The 16928-nt window shown below is 42.1% G+C and overlaps 1 pseudogene; it reads right to left on the bottom strand.

Moving 5' to 3' along the window:
- The window catches only part of LOC135527200 (C-C chemokine receptor type 7-like), a 27026-nt pseudogene extending 12284 nt beyond the window's left edge, over positions 1–14742 (bottom strand).
- Between the last annotated feature and the right edge of the window lie 2186 nt (positions 14743–16928).

A 16928-nucleotide genomic window follows, 5' to 3' on the forward strand; every position in this document is an offset into this window, starting at 1 on the left:
GTATACAGTGTTCTACTGTTAGTAAACATCCCCAAACATGTCTGTTTTCTCCACTTTCCAGCCCACGTGTTGTTATGGCACATCCTAGAAATGTGAGGAAAGTCATATGTCTGCTTTTCTGTTTATCTAGATCGCTGGTCACCTTCGGTCATCCTTTGAACAGCTATTGGCTTGACAGTTTTATAAAACAAGCCGGGTCTTGTTACAGGATCAGTGTTGAGTACTTTGCTACAGAAGAGGCTGTAGCCACAGTGGCACCTAATACTACACAATTTTAGCCAGCCCATACCATAAGAGTGAGAGTGCTATGAAGAATCTAGCTGGAGGGGAGAGGGTCCCTGAATCATCCAGGAGAATAGCCTCTTACAGTGTGTCATTTAGGTGAATATAAGTGGCGGGTCATATATCACACTTCAGACCTAAAGCCAGGAAGCCAGGTGGAAAGTGACAGCAGGAACACACACACACACACACACACACACACACACACACACACACACACACACACACACACACACACACACACACACACACACACACACACACACACACACACACACACACACAGTATATGCTGTTCTTTGCACAAAGGCTAAAATCAGTATGACAGACGACTGAGTTACAGCCCGTTGACTGTTTAGGGGCTATTAGGATCATGGAATACCACAGCTGATAAGGGGGTGTGGATTTGTGTGTATTTGACCTAGCCGTGCCAAGGGGTACCACAAAAGAGAAAGAGCAGGGTCTCCTTTTCCAGATAGCATTCTGAGGTATCAGTTAATGGATGGCATATCCTGACATCAGACATGCAGACGGAAGTATGTAGTTTAAGCAAGTTGAAGCGTTGAACCGCTTCTTTGGTTGGGGCTAATTGTTACTGGGCATATTGAGTGGTGGTCTCTCCCTCTCTCAGCTGACAAAGGCCGACAGAGAACCTCTCCCTTCTCTCACCGGTAGTATGTAAAAATATCTATTTCAATTGCTGGGTAAATAAATACCCTGTCGTATTTTGATGTCTAGTGACTACCGGTGGCGGGTTTAGGAACTGCTCTTCAGTGCCATTACACTGGCCCCTTCCAGACACAACTCCAGCCTAGGGCAATGTTTGAATTCTTTAAAAGTGCATCCTTCCTTTTTCCCGTTCTTGAGGTAAATCAGTACCACCAGGAATTCATCAGATATTCACAATGCTTTTGGGAGCAATTAAAGTTAAGTGCCTTGATCAAGGGCACATCAACAGATTATTCACCTAGTGCTCTTAACCACTAGGCTACCTGCCGCCTATAGGGCTCTGGTCAAAAGTAGTGCACTTAAAAGTTTTTACCACCTCGTGGCAAAACATTTTAGTGGCCTCCCTCTTGACAGTGGATAGAAACCTTTTGCAGTTGTATTGCTAATTTCCTGCCATTCTACTGATTTATGTCATGTTGATATGATCTGAGTAAGAATGACCAACAAAATCAATGTGGGCCCCCTGGAGGTCAAGGCCCTTGGTCACATGCCCTGTGTGCCCGGTTGGTATTCAGTCATGATTACGACAAGTTTAGATAGCTGGCTAGACTAACTACAAATCTAACAGTTGTTAGCTGACATGGCTAATTGAGTGACTATCAGTGACAGACATAACAAGATAAAAACTAATTACATATTCGTCACAAATAATCACAAATACGTAAATGAGACTTACTGGGTCTGGCAGGATACACACTTACTCGCTAACCAAACCGCTTGCTGCCTTTGCGCTCATGTTGATTTTGTACCCCCACACCAGACAAGATCAGGAAACACAGGTTGAAATATCAAAACAAAGACTGAACCGATTCTATTCATTTGAGGACAGGTTGAAAAGCATTAAACATTTTTGGCAATTTAGCTAGCTAGCTTGTTGTTACTAGATAATTTGTCCTGGGATATAAACATTGGTTTGTTATTTTACCTGAAATGCACAAGGTCCTCTACTCCCGCAATTAATCCACAGATAAAACGGTAAACCAAATTTGTTTCTCATCATCTCTCCTCCTTCCTTCAGGCTTCTTTTTCTTCTTTTGACTTTATATGGCAATTGGCAACTAACTTTAAGGTGCATTACTACAACCGACTGAAGTGTGGACGTCAGCTCATCTTTCAATCACCCACAAGGGTATATATTCCTAAAAACCAATGAGGAGATTTGAGAGGCAGGACTTGCAGCCGGTTGAGCGTCACAAATAGAACCAAGTTCTATTTTAGCGCCTGGCCACGCAGATGCTAGCAGCAGTTGGGGGGAATGACTGAATAACATGTATGTGTATGTTTATTTAGCAACGTACGTGACGTGTCCGGTCTGGTCAGCATGTTAGACTACATTACCCTGCCCTGATCACAGTCAACATACGTTGGGCCTATTTAAGAATTAATATAATGGAATATAACAGAATAAAATACACAACTCCACACAATTTGAGTTTCAAAAGTGTGGAACTGCTCTCATATAGGCCAAGGCCTAACAAAAAAGGATGTATTTCAAAACAGAGCCCATGTCCTCATTTATTTGCTCGTTCGCTTTTTTTTGCCCGTTAATTCGGAAGAAGTGGGACACTTTTTGCATTTCCATCTTCTGTAACCTCTTTCAGTGTGCCGTCCCCCAGAAAAATGCAAAAGAAAATTCATAAAATGACCACACAGACTTTTTGCTTCATTTTTTTTTTTGTAAATATTTTCCTAACATTATTTTCTGAAAACTTCATTGTTGGTTAAGGGCTTGTAAGTAAGCATTTCACCGTAAAGTCTACTACACCTGTTGTATTCAGCAATGTTATTGTTTTGATTTACTAGGGGGTAACTAGCTCCCCCTGAGAACAATGTCTAATTGCTGACACAAAAAAGCAATGTTTGGGGGGGAAATGGTATGTGGAGGAAGGTCACGCTTAGGCGAATACACTATAAAGGGAAATAAATGGCTGCACTTCACACTTTTTTTTACACTTTCATGAAATGTTGTTTTTAGAAAAGTTTTTTTTTTTAAGTACCGGGGTAAGTACGCGGGGACCATTTTCCCCGGTAGAGGATTATGGCATACGGTTTCCCAGAAGTGTGTTAAAATCAATTTAATCAGTTTTATTTAGAAATTATTTAGTATGTAATACTTAAAAGCTAAGTCTAGTTGCTAAGTCTAGTTTAATTATATGGGGGTAATGGTGTTGCACATGTCACTATTAGTATCCGCACTACAGTGCCTTGCGAAAGTATTCGGCCCCCTTGAACTTTGCAACCTTTTGCCACATTTCAGGCTACAAACATAAAGATATAAAATTGTATTTTTTTGTGAAGAATCAACAACAAGTGGGACACAATCATGAAGTGGAACGACATTTATTGGATATTTCAAATGTTTTTAACAAATCAAAAACTGAAAAATTGGGCATGCAAAATTATTCAGCCCCTTTACTTTCAGTGCAGGACACTCTCTCCAGAAGTTCAGTGAGGATCTCTGAATGATCCAATGTTGACCTAAATGACGAATGATGATAAATACAATCCACCTGTGTGTAATCAAGTCTCCGTATAAATGCACCTGCACTGTGATAGTCTCAGAGGTCCATTAAAAGCGCAGAGAGCATCATGAAGAACAAGGAACACACCAGGCAGGTCCGAGATACTGTTGTGAAGAAGTTTAAAGCGGATTTGGATACAAAAAGATTTCCCAAGCTTTAAACATCCCAAGGAGCACTGTGCAAGCGATAATATTGAAATGGAAGGAGTATCAGACCATTGCAAATCTACCAAGACCTGGCCGTCCCTCTAAACTTTCAGCTCATACAAGGAGAAGACTGATCAGAGATGCAGCCAAGAGGCCCATGATCACTCTGGAAGAACTGCAGAGATCTACAGCTGAGGTGGGAGACTCTGTCCATAGGACAACAATCAGTTGTACATTGCACAAATCTGGCCTTTATGGAAGAGTGGCAAGAAGAAAGCCATTTCTTAAAGATATCCATAAAAAGTGTTGTTTAAAGTTTGCCACAAGCCACCTGGGAGACACACCAAACGTGGAAGAAGGTGCTCTGGTTAGATGAAACCAAAATTGAACTTTTTGGCAACAATGCAAAACGTTATGTTTGGCGTAAAAGCAACACAGCTCATCACCCTGAACACACCATACCCACTGTCAAACATGGTGGTGGCAGCATCATGGTTTGGGCTTGCTTTTCTTCAGCAGGGACAGGAAAGATGGTTAAAATTGATGGGAAGATGGATGGAGCCAAATACAGGACCATTCTGGAAGAAAACCTGATGGAGTCTGCAAAAGACCTGAGACTGGGACGGAGATTTGTCTTCCAACAAGACAATGATCCAAAACATAAAGCAAAATCTACAATGAAATGGTTAAAAAATAAACATATCCAGGTGTTAGAATGGCCAAGTCAAAGTCCAGACCTGAATCCAATCGAGAATCTGTGGAAAGAACTGAAAACTGCTGTTCACAAATGCTCTCCATCCAACCTCACTGAGCTTGAGCTGTTTTGCAAGGAGGAATGGGAAAAAATTTCAGTCTCTCGATGTGCAAAACTGATAGAGACATACAACCAAACGACTTACAGCTGTAATCGCAGCAAAAGGTGGCGCTACAAAGTATTAACTTAAGGGGTCTGAATAATTTTGCACGCCCAATTGTTCAGTTTTTGATTTGTTAAAAAAGTTTGGAATATCCAATAAATGTCATTCCACTTCATGATTGTGTCCCACTTGTTGTTGATTCTTCACAAAAAAATACAATTTTATATCTTTATGTTTGTAGCCTGAAATGTGGCAAAAGGTTGCAAAGTTCAAGGGGGCCGAATACTTTCGCAAGGCACTGTATGAGGAGACTTGATGTAAAGTCCCTCTTTTTTATCGCACCTGTACATACATTTTCTTTGTTCTTCTTTGTTGTTCCTTTTCCGTACAGTCCATTATGACAATTACACTAAATATTATTGGAATAATGCAAGATTTTAAAGCAGTCTTTAAAATGACATTCAGGAGCAAAAGGTTTTCAATTGTTGTTTTTAATTCATTTATTTTATTTTATTGGAATATAATATTGGAATGGAATAAAACGAATAAAATTAAATAACAATGGAATATAACATTTAATAACAATAAATCATAACTTAACTAATTATACACATGAGGAGAAAGTTGAGGTCTCTACCTATCGTCTGTCTGATTCCCACTTCGTCCACTAGATGGAGATCACATGACTTTTCTTGGCCACTTGAAATCAGATGCATCTGGTTTGGGTAGTGAGTCACCGTGCCACAATGGCTGAACGGATTTTCAATCCCCCAAACTCAGACCCTGTACTGGGCCCAAAACAACCACTCAGAGTTTAACAGGTACTTTACACCACTGACTGTATGTATATATTACCTTATGAGTAATGGAATAATGAATTAATTACTGTCTCAAATGTTGTAATATTATTACAGTTACTTTTTCAAGTAACCAATATATTACTTTCAGGTGCACATCTCTACCGACTTGTTATATATATTTTTTAAAGCCTTGTCTCATGCTAGTTTTATTCATGCTGTAGGCTAACTTAAAGCTGAAAATCTAAAAAAGATGGCAACTGTGTTCTTACCCTGCTTAACCTTTTCTCAGTGGAAATGCTCCCATTATTTTTTGTTAATCGAGAAGAAGAGAAAAACATTTTAGTCAAATGCAATCTCTGCAAAGGCAGCATTGATCTCTTCGTCCAGAAACACCACATCCAACCTGAAAAAGCATCTGGTGGTCGTCCACAAATGCACAAAGCTGGTAGCGAAAGATCCAGAAATGCGTGAAAGAGAAATCTATACACATAATGGAAATGTACAAAGACGCGTAGATAATATTTACAGTGTTCTAATGAAATGTACATTCAGACAATCAACATTTCTGATAAATGCAATTCAAAATGGCAAGAATGTGAGGGAGTAGGGAGACTCCCCTTGCAGGTTTTGAACACAGGCCACCAGCATCAATGTCCCAATGAGTTCTATTTCTAAGGGATGTGCTTATTGGGCCATGGATGCAACCAACATTGTGTAGTTAGGCCCCGTCCAGAAGAAACCCAAACCCCTCCTCCCTACGCACGTGTGTAGATTCGAAACAACTTTGATAGGTGTAAGCAATAGTGTGAAAGCAAGTGGAAGTAAAACCTATTTAATGATAATAGGGATTCAGGAGTATCATTAAGACAGATTAATATGCCCCACCAAAATTAGACAACTATATAAAAACTATACATTCATTTGTAGAGAAACAGGAATTTGACAACTAAACACAATTCAATATCACCTTTGCAATACAGTAAACTCCCATTTGAACTGTGTTGTGTTTTTAAATGGTTAAAAGCACAGTGATAACACAGTGATAACACATGGTCCTGTCGTACATACCTACAGGTACGCAACGGTCACAAGACGCAGGCCTCCTAACTGTCCCTAGAATTTCTGAGCAAACAGCTGGAGGCAGGGCTTTCTCCTATATAGCTCCATTTTTATGGAATGGTCTGCCTACCCATGTGAGAGACGTAGACTCGGTCTCAACCTTTAAGTCTTTATTGAAGACTCATCTCTCCAGTGGGTCATATGATTGAGTGTCGTCTGGCCCAGGAATGTGAAGGTGAACGGAAAGGCTCTGGAGCAACGAACAGCCCTTGCGGTCTCTGCCTGGCAGGTTCCCCTCTCTCCACTGGGATTCTCTGCCTCTAACCCTATTACAGGGGCTGAGTCACGCCCTCTAGTGGTGTGGGGGCTATGCTTTTGCAAAGTGGGTGGGGTTATATCCTGCCTGTTTGGCCCTGTCCGGGTGTATTGTCGGACAGGGCCATAGTGTCTCCCAACCCCTCTTGTCTCAGCCTCCAGGATTTATGCTGCAGTAGTTTATGTGTCGGGGGGCTAGGGTCAGTCTGTTATATCTGGAGTATTTCTCCTGTCTTATCCGGTGTCCTGTGTGAATTTAAGTATGCACTCTCTAATTCTCTTTCTCTCTTTCTCTTTCTTTCATTATTTCATTCTCTATGAGGATCTGAGCCCTAGGACCATGCCTCAGGACTACCTGGCCTGATGACTCCTTGCTGTCCCCAGTCCACCTGGCCGTGCTGCTGCTCCAATTTAAACTGTCCTACCTGCGGCTTATGGAACCCTGACCTGTTCACTGGACATGCTACCTGTCTCAGACCTGCTGTTTTCAACTCTCTAGAGACAGCAGGAGCGGTAGAGATACTCTGGATGATCGGCTATGAAAAGCCAACTGACATTTATTCCTGAGGTGCTGACCTGTTGCACCCTCGACAACCACTGTGATTATTATTATCTGACCCTGCTGCTCATCTATGAACATTTGAACATCTTGGCCATGTTCTGTTATAATCTCGACCCGACACAGCCAGAGGAGGACTGGCCACCCCTCATAGCCTGGTTCCTCTCTAGGTTTCTTCCTAGGTTCTGGCCTTTCTAGGGATTTTTTCCTAGCCACCGTGCTTCTACACCTGCATTGCTTGCTGTTTGGGGTTTTAGGCTGGGTTTCTGTACAGCACTTTGAGATATCAGCTGATATAAGAAGGGCTTTATAAATACATTTGATTTAGATGATAACAACCAGAAATCGGACATTGTTTTTCCATTGGAATTGGTTGTGCTTTAATACTGACCAAAAATATACTGAACAAAAATACAAGGTGCACCTGTGTAATGATCATGCTGTTTAATCAGCTTCTTAATATGCCACACCTGTCAGGTGGATAGATTATCTTGGCAAAGGAGAAATGTTCACTAACAGGGTTGTAAACAAATTTGTGCACAACATCTGTTAGAAATAAGCTTTTTGTGCCTATGGAACATTTCTGGGATCTTTTATTTCAGCTCATGAAACATGGGACCAATACTTCACATGTTGTTTATATTTTTGCTCAGTATAGATGGTTGAAAGCATAGTGATAACACATTGGGAATTCAACAAACATCTGGCTGTCTTTTTAAGCGGGTGAATAAAGATTGAAATCTCATTAATCAATGTCTCAACCAAATATTATCCAAATTTCCACTTGGAAATTACCTGGTGTGCCCAGTGGGTACAGTGCACTGTATTCCAAGGCTGTACTGACTTGTGGGTCAGGGGTCAATTTGAGATTCAGCAATATTCACTATATCACCCAATATGATCACACCCTGCTTCGCAGTAAGCTGTTTGGTCTTTCTGTTGGATACATTTCAATGAAACATGGTGAAGCCCCAACATTGCCCTTGCTAGAAGCATGTGTTTCAGACATAAGGAAGTGGATGGCTGCAAACTTTCTATTTTTAAACTCGGACAAAACAGAGATGCTTGTTCTAGGTCCCAAGAAACAAAGAGATCTTCTGTTGAATCTGACAATTAATCTTAATGGTTGTACAGTCGTCTCAAATAAAACTGTGAAGGACCTCGGCGTTACTCTGGACCCTGATCTCTCTTTTGAAGAACATATCAAGACCATTTCAAGGACAGCTTTTTTTCCATCTGCGTAACATTGCAAAAATCAGAAACTTTCTGTCCAAAAATGATGCAGAAAAATTAATCCATGCTTTTGTCACTTCTAGGTTAGACTACTGCAATGCTCTACTTTCCGGCTACCCGGATAAAACACTAAATAAACTTCAGTTAGTGCTAAATACGGCTGCTAGAATCCTGACTAGAACCAAAAAATTTGATCATATTACTCTAGTGCTAGCCTCTCTACACTGGCTTCCTGTCAAAGCAAGGGCTGATTTCAAGGTTTTACTGCTAACCTACAAAGCATTACATGGGCTTGCTCCTACCTATCTCTCTGATTTGATCCTGCCGTACATACCTACACGTATACGGTCACAAGAGGCAGGCCTCCTGATTGTCCCTAGAATTTCTAAGCAAACAGCAGGAGGCAGGGCTTTCTCCTATAGAGCTCCATTTTTATGGAACGGTCTGCCTACCCATGTCAGAGACGCAAACTCGGTCTCAACCTTTAAGTCTTTACTGAAGACTCATCTCTTCAGTGGGTGATATGATTGAGTGTAGTCTGGCCCAGGAGTGGGAAGGTGAACGGAAAGGCTCTGGAGCAACGAACCGCCCTTGCTGTCTCTGCCTGGCCGGTTCCCCTCTTTCCACTGGGATTCTCTGCCTCTAACCCTATTGCAGGGTCTGATTCACTGGCTTACTGGGGCTCTCTCATGCCGTCCCTGGAAGGGGTGCGTCACCTGAGTGGGTTGATTCACTGATGTGGTCATCCTGTCTGGGTTGGCGCCCCCCCTTGGGTTGTGCCATGGCGGAGATCTTTGTGGGCTATACTCAGCTTTGTCTCAGGATGGTAAGTTGGTGGTTGAAGATATCCCTTTAGTGGTGTGAGGGCTGTGCTTTGGCAAAGTGGGTGGGGTTATATCCTTCCTGTTTGGCCCTGCCCGGGGGTGTCCTTGGATGGGGCCACAGTGTCTCCTGACCCCTCCTGTCTCTGCCTCCAGTATTTATGCTGCAGTCGTTTATGTGTCGGGGGGCTGGGGTCAGTTTGTTATATCTGGAGTACTTCTCCTGTCCAATTTGGTGTCCTGTGTGAATCTAAGCGTGCGTTCTGGAGGACCTGAGCCCTAGGACCATGCCCCAGGACTACCTGACATGATGACTCCTTGCTGTCCCCAGTCCACCTGGCCGTGCTGTTGCTCCAGTTTCAACTGTTCTGCCTTATTATTATTCGACCATGCTGGTCATTTATGAACATTTGAACATCTTGGCCATGTTCTGTTATAATCTCTACCCGGCACAGCCAGAAGAGGACTGGCCACCCCACATAGCCTGGTTCCTCTCTAGGTTTCTTCCTAGGTTTTGGCCTTTCTAGGGAGTTTTTCCTAACCACAGTGCTTCTACACCTGCATTGCTTGCTGTTTGGGGTTTTAGGCTGGGTTTCTGTACAGCACTTTGAGATATCAGCTGATGTACGAAGGGCTATATAAATAAATTTGATTTGGATAGCTCCCCTTTGACACCAAATAATATTTTACTGAAAAGCGTGGTTAGTGCAAATCATCCAATGGAACAAGTGAATGCTTATTTGTATTTTAGAGATTTTTAAGAGAGATGAGATGTGTCCTAAAGAAATACATTTAATTTAAAGGCAATTGACCCAGCATTGTCTGGGTTGGGGGAGGGTTTGGCTGAGGGGGCCTTACTTGGCTCATCGCGCTCTAGCGACTCCTAGTGGCAGGCTGGGCGCCTGCAAGCTGACCTCAGTCGTCAGTTGAACACTGTTTCGTCCAACACATTGGTGTGGGCGGGTGTTCAGAAGCGTAGTTTGGCGGGTCATGTTTTGGAGGACGCATGACTCGACCTTCACCTTTCCTGAACCCGTTGGGGAGTTGCAGCGATGAGACAAGATCGCAATTGGATATCATGAAATTGGGGAGAAAAAGGAGGTAAAAACAAATTGCCAATGATATGCACAGAGGAGCATAATATGAAAATAATATTTCCATAGACTTGTAAACACACTTTGGAATTCAGAGCAATCTCGAAAACACATTTTCAATGCTGAATGTAACAGTCAATACTGGGCTCCCTGACTAACCATGTTATCATCACCCATAGTAGTTTGAGGCAATCTCTACCTACTCCCATCTCCACATGGTGAACAATGAGCCATTCTCATTGTTGGATCCACCATTGGAGTGACCAAAGGGTATATGTACTTCCTGCCCAGGCATCACAGGTCCTCCAGGATCTTCCTGAAGTGGTTCCTGATCTTGACCCCAATGAAGGCGTACAGGATGGGGTTGAGGCAGCAGGGGAAGTAGGCCACGCTCCTGGTGGTGGTGAAGATGGTGAGGATGACCTTCCCCACCTCACACTCCCTCTGTTGGAACAGTGCCACTGTGTGGTAGAGCAGGGCCACATTGTAGGGCAGGTGACACACGATGAAGACCACAACCACAGCTAGGACCACACACTGCCTTAAGTGAGAGAAGAAACAACAAGAAACTTAATTGACCCCATAAGAAACATTGACTGTATTCTTATAATTAAACATTCTAATTCTACGACTGGAACTTTGGTGGATACTGGAACTTTGTGCCTCCAGGTGCTGTGGGCCCTGGGCAGGTTCCAGATGATGCTGGCATAACAGAAGACCATGACCAGGATGGGCAGGAAGAACCCCAAACCTGCAGGTTGGCCAGTTTTATGACGGTCATAAAATACCTTACAGGAATTTTCTCTCCCTTGCCATGCAGCATTGAGGGGAAAGAACCCTTTGTTACAAAGAGATACTTCCCGCTAAAACTCCAACATCCAAAAATGGAAAATTAAACAATATTTCTAACACAAAGAATGTGGGAAATGGTTGGGAGGGCCTTAAAAAATAATAATGTCAAATCATTTATTGTTTTGTGACATCCTTAAAGATGTTATAACAGAAACATTGTAACTTTAAGAGCATTCACAATGTATATATATCTAAATGTTGTAAAACTTATATGATTAAATATGAAACAATTTGTTAGAAGATTAAATGTGATTTTAGCCTTCTAAATGAGATAATTGTTTTTCATATAAAGTTTTACCCAGCCAGTAACCACGCCCACGTGAGCACAGACATTATGCCAAAAGGATGGAATGCCCCTTTTGCCAGAGTGCTTATAAAGGACTCCTAAAGAATTAACATATTAGACCAAAACATGCCGGGTTGCTGCCGTGTGTAAAGTGGTTGTAGCTGTAACCTGAATAATCAACCATTGAGGCCAGACAGCATTGAGCAGTGGCTACACGGCTGACAAATGGTTTAAAAATACAAGACCAGGAAGCATGGAGTGGTGGCTACACGTTGAAATGGTTGCGATTTAAATACACACCAGCATGACCGACAGCGTGAGCTGAGCATTACGAAATGGTAAGACCCTCGGAAACTCAACAGAGAAGAAGAAGACTAGACTAAGACATGGACCGCCTGCAGCTCTGCATGTAATGTAGTCTAGGAAACTCGACCGAAGACGAGAAAAGAATAACATTGTGCGGTACATCTGATGTATCCAGTCTAACAACACTTATGAACAAAGAGAGCCTACTACTACAACTGAGGACATTGTGACTTCTGGTGGACAACCAGAGACTTACACAACCAGAGACTTCTGTCTAACTGACTCCCCACTGACGGACCTGGCGATTTCAAAAGAGAGACGACAAAGACATACATGCGTAAATATGTGTTGCATTTCTAAATCTGAATGAGCGGTGGTTAGGGTGCTAAATTTCCATATTTACGCTAAGCGTATTTTCCACATGTATGTACAATGGGTCCCCTCTCTGTCTCTCCCACTCTTTCTTTCTCCACCCCTTTCATTGTGTAACAAACCGTCATATCGGGTTAGTCCACTAGGAACTTTTCATTACATTATGTTAGTAATCAACGTATTATCTATGCTGTGTGTGTGTGTTTCTGTAATTCTGTGTGATTATTTAGTTCATCAGTAAATAAATGATTAAGCCAAATTGTGTATCGTTGAATCATCAAATAGACTAGAGTTCATGCAGATTTGAAGTCAACGACGTTCAGAATGAGACTGATATGAGGTAATAATAATTAATGGATGACTAATATGATAACGATATATTCTGATATATTCTTGAGTTAATTCGGGAAACAGTAACTCATTAAACAAACTTTTTCCTTGGTGCCCCAAGATTGCTAATGAGTTAATTGTTACATGATTCATTTAATCATGTAATAATTAAACATAGTTAACTGATTTGATAAAATTATCGTAACCACATTAATGATAGTCACGTCACGACACATCATGACAAATCTGCCTCTGACTTCACTGTAACATGAACGACATTGAAACATCAGGAGCTTTATTAGGAACTACACCAAACCCGTACCTTCCAGACCACCGAGCCCATGCTCCAGTCATGCTTCTCATTGTAGATGATGAGTGGCAGGGTCACGATGAACAGCAGATCTGCCACAGCCACGTTCAGAAGGTACACGTCCGTCATGGCTTTCTTGTAGAAGGCATATGTAACAATCACCAACGCATTGCCACAGAGACCGAATGCACAGATGGTCTACACTTGTTGTATTTGGCGCATGTGACAAAGTTTGATTTGACCATGCTTCATAGTAAGCACCTGTCAGGCCTTTCTGTTCGAAAGCTTTGGCATCATAACATTTGTAACATCTGAAACCCTACGTCTTCAAAGAGTATCTTAAATAATACATCCCAGTCTTATTCCCCCCCCACACAAACAACCTTGCACTTGCCTTTTCCTACTAGTACATGACCTTTCTGATAACTTCTTTATTGAGGAAACTTGTACTTACTACTGTGATATGTGGTTGTCTCACCTTGCTATCTTAAGATGAACTAACTAACTGTAAGTCGCATGGGATAAGAGCGTCTGCTAAAGGACTAAAATGGAAATGTCAAAATGTAACTTTTACTGAAAAGACTGGTTTATGCAAATCATCCCATGGCTTTGTATAATGTGCAATATTTTGGTGAAAAGGTGTACATGCACTCCTCCCCACCAGCAATAGGTAATAGTAGAGGTTTGGGAGGTATCCTCCCCACCAGCAATAGTGGAGGTTTGGGAGATATCCTCCCCACCAGCAATAGGTAATAGTAGAGGTTTGGGAGATATCCTCCCCACCAGCAATAGTGGAGGTTTGGGAGATATCCTCCCCACCAGCAATAGGTAATAGTAGAGGTTTGGGAGATATCCTCCCCACCAGCAATAGGTAATAGTAGAGGTTTGGGAGATATCCTCCCCACCAGCAATAGTGGAGGTTTGGGAGATATCCTCCCCACCAGCAATAGTGGAGGTTTGGGAGATATCCTCCCCACCAGCAATAGTAGAGGTTTGGGAGATATCCTCCCCACCAGCAATAGTAGAGGTTTGGGAGATATCCTCCCCACCAGCAATAGTGGAGAGGTTTGGGAGATATCCTCCCCACCAGCAATAGGTAATAGTAGAGGTTTGGGAGATATCCTCCCCACCAGCAATAGTAGAGGTTTGGGAGATATCCTCCCCACCAGCAATAGTAGAGGTTTGGGAGGTATCCTCCCCACCAGCAATAGGTAATAGTAGAGGTTTGGGAGGTATCCTTCCCACCAGCAATAGTAGAGGTTTGGGAGGTATCCTCCCCACCAGAAATAGTAATAGTAGAGGTTTGTGAGGTATCCTCCCCACCAGCAATAGGTAATAGTAGAGGTTTGGGAGGTATCCTCCCCACCAGCAATAGGTAATAGTAGAGGTTTGGGAGGTATCCTCCCCACCAGCAATAGGTAATAGTAGAGGTTTGGGAGGTATCCTCCCCACCAGCAATAGTAGAGGTTTGGGAGGTATCCTCCCCAACAGCAATAGGTAATAGTAGCAGTTTGGGAGGTAAATCTAGTGGATTCTATGTCATGTTACTGTGTCTTGCTGCTGCTTGCTTCACTCCTTAACATAATCAGAATACAGAACCTATGTGGTTGGTTTATACAAGAAGCTGTATGCAATGTTGTATATAGCAGCTTTATGTATTACGCTTTACACTTTAAACATTATTTAGTGTTTTTCTCAACGTTTTTTATTGCTATAATACTTTGAACACTCCACAGTGCTTTATTCAATGAACTTGTCAAGAATACAACCTCAATTCTGCGTACATTATCAGTACGGAATCCATAGGCTTTACTATCGATATGCATAGTAACAGTTCCCCCACTATTGGTGGATGTGTACCTTCCTCATGGTGCAGGAAACTTCAGTCTGGGTGAAGACCCTCAAGTCTCTACAGTATCACTTTTTCTCTCTATACTAAGGCCCTATTCCCCCTACGATAGATAAAGGAGAGTCTGAGGAGTGGATTGGCGAAAGAGATTTTTACTTTACATCCTTGCCTCGTCTTACCTTTCATTGTGGCTGTCAAGACAACATTCCTGGTCCTCAGCTCAAATTGACCATAAATATAAAAATAGCCAATAGACAATAAGCACAAACTATTTAACAATCCAAGCAACTTTTCTTCTAAAACGTATTACACTATTGATTTATTCAACTAAACCATTTTACACTCTTGAATAATGCAAGATTATTCAAGATTATAATGATAAATTAGTCGACAATACACAGCTAACTCCTGCAAGCTAGAGAGATAGATAGGTAACTAACAACATGCTCCATGATCAAGTAATGTTAGTGTGGCAATAATTAACGTTTACCCCTCCCATAGCTATGAATATAAAAGTACAGAAACATTATCATACAGTGTTATTCCTATTATAATATAGGCTCTACAGCTAGGTAACGTTAGCTAGCTAAGCAAAATTATTTCTGCATCCTCCTCACGTCACTGTGCTGGCTGTTAGCTGAATGCTGATGTTTAGCTGAACCATAGCTAGATAGGACCGCTTACACTAGTTAGAGTATTACATTTATCGTAGAACAAACCAGGCTTAATTTTATAAATATCATGGAAGTCATTATATGAGGAAAAAAAGCATATGAGGTAAAAGACAATTGCTAATGAAAACGTTAATTCCTCAGGGGTGCATGCTTATTCCCCTCCTGTACTCCCTGTTCACCCACAACTGCATGGCCGGGCACTACTCCAACACCATCATTGAGTTTGCTGACGACACAACGGTGGTTGGCCTGATCACCAACGATAATGAGACAGCCTATAGTGACCTGGTAGTGTGGAGCTGATCAGGGACTACAGGAAACGGATCCCCGGACATGCCCCCATCGACAGGGCTGTAGTGCAGCAGGTCGAGAGTGTCAAGTTCCTCGTGTCCACGCCACTAAAGAATTATCATGGTCCACACACATCAACGCAGTCGTGAAGAGGGCTGAAAATATTTGGCATGGGCCCTCAGATCCCCAAAAAGTTCTACATCTGAACCATTGAGAGCATCTTGACTGGGTGCATCACTACTTAGTATGGTAACTGGTTAGCATCACACCACAAGGTGCTACAGAGGGTAGTGCGTAAGACCCATTACATCACTGGGGCCGAGCAACATGCCATCCAGGACCTTGATACCAGGCTGTGTCAAAGGATGGCCCTAAAAATATTCAACGACTCCAGTCACCCAAATCATAGACTTTTCTCTCTGCTACCACACGGCAAGTGGTACCATTGCACCAAGTCTGGGACCCACAGGACCCTGAAAAGCTTCTACCCCCAGGCCACAAGACTGCTAAATAGTTAGTCTGGGTAGCTATTAAGTATTTAACTATCTGCATTGACCCTTTTAGCACTAACTATTTTGACTCGCTGCTGCAACTGTTTATCCAACCTTAGCCAAATACATTTAAACCAATACGTTTTTCACAATTCCTTACATTTAATTCTAGTAAAAATAGTACAGGGTGAGTAGCACGGTAGAGTCAGCATTTAGATAGAGTCGCAAACATCTGTTTGAAATCTTTGTACATGGACCAAGATATTAAGCAACAAGGTACAGTTAAATGTCAGAATTTTACATACAATTAAACACAACTAAAGTTTTTCACAAATCCTGACATTTAATCCTCGTAAAAAGTCCCTGTCTTAGGTCAGATAGGATCACCACTTTATTTAAAAAATCTGAAATGTCAGAATAATAGTAGAGAGAATGATTTATTTCAGCTTTTATTTCTTTCATCACATTACCAGTGGTTCAGAAGTTTACATATTCTCAATTAGTCTTTGGTAGCATTGCCTTTTGAGTGTTTAACTTGGGTCAAACATTTCGGGTGGCCTTCCACAAGCTTCCCACAATAAGTTGGGTGAATTTTGGCCCATTCCTCCTGACAGAGCTGGTGTAACTGAGTCAGGTTTGCAGGCCTCCTTGCTCGCACGTTTTTTCAGTTCTGCCCACAAATTTTATATGGGTTTGAGGTCAGGGCTTTGTGATGGCCACTCCAATACCTTGACTTTGTTGTCCTTAAGC

Source organism: Oncorhynchus masou, chromosome 32 (genome assembly GCF_036934945.1).
Source record: "Oncorhynchus masou masou isolate Uvic2021 chromosome 32, UVic_Omas_1.1, whole genome shotgun sequence".
Lineage (NCBI taxonomy): Eukaryota > Metazoa > Chordata > Actinopteri > Salmoniformes > Salmonidae > Oncorhynchus > Oncorhynchus masou.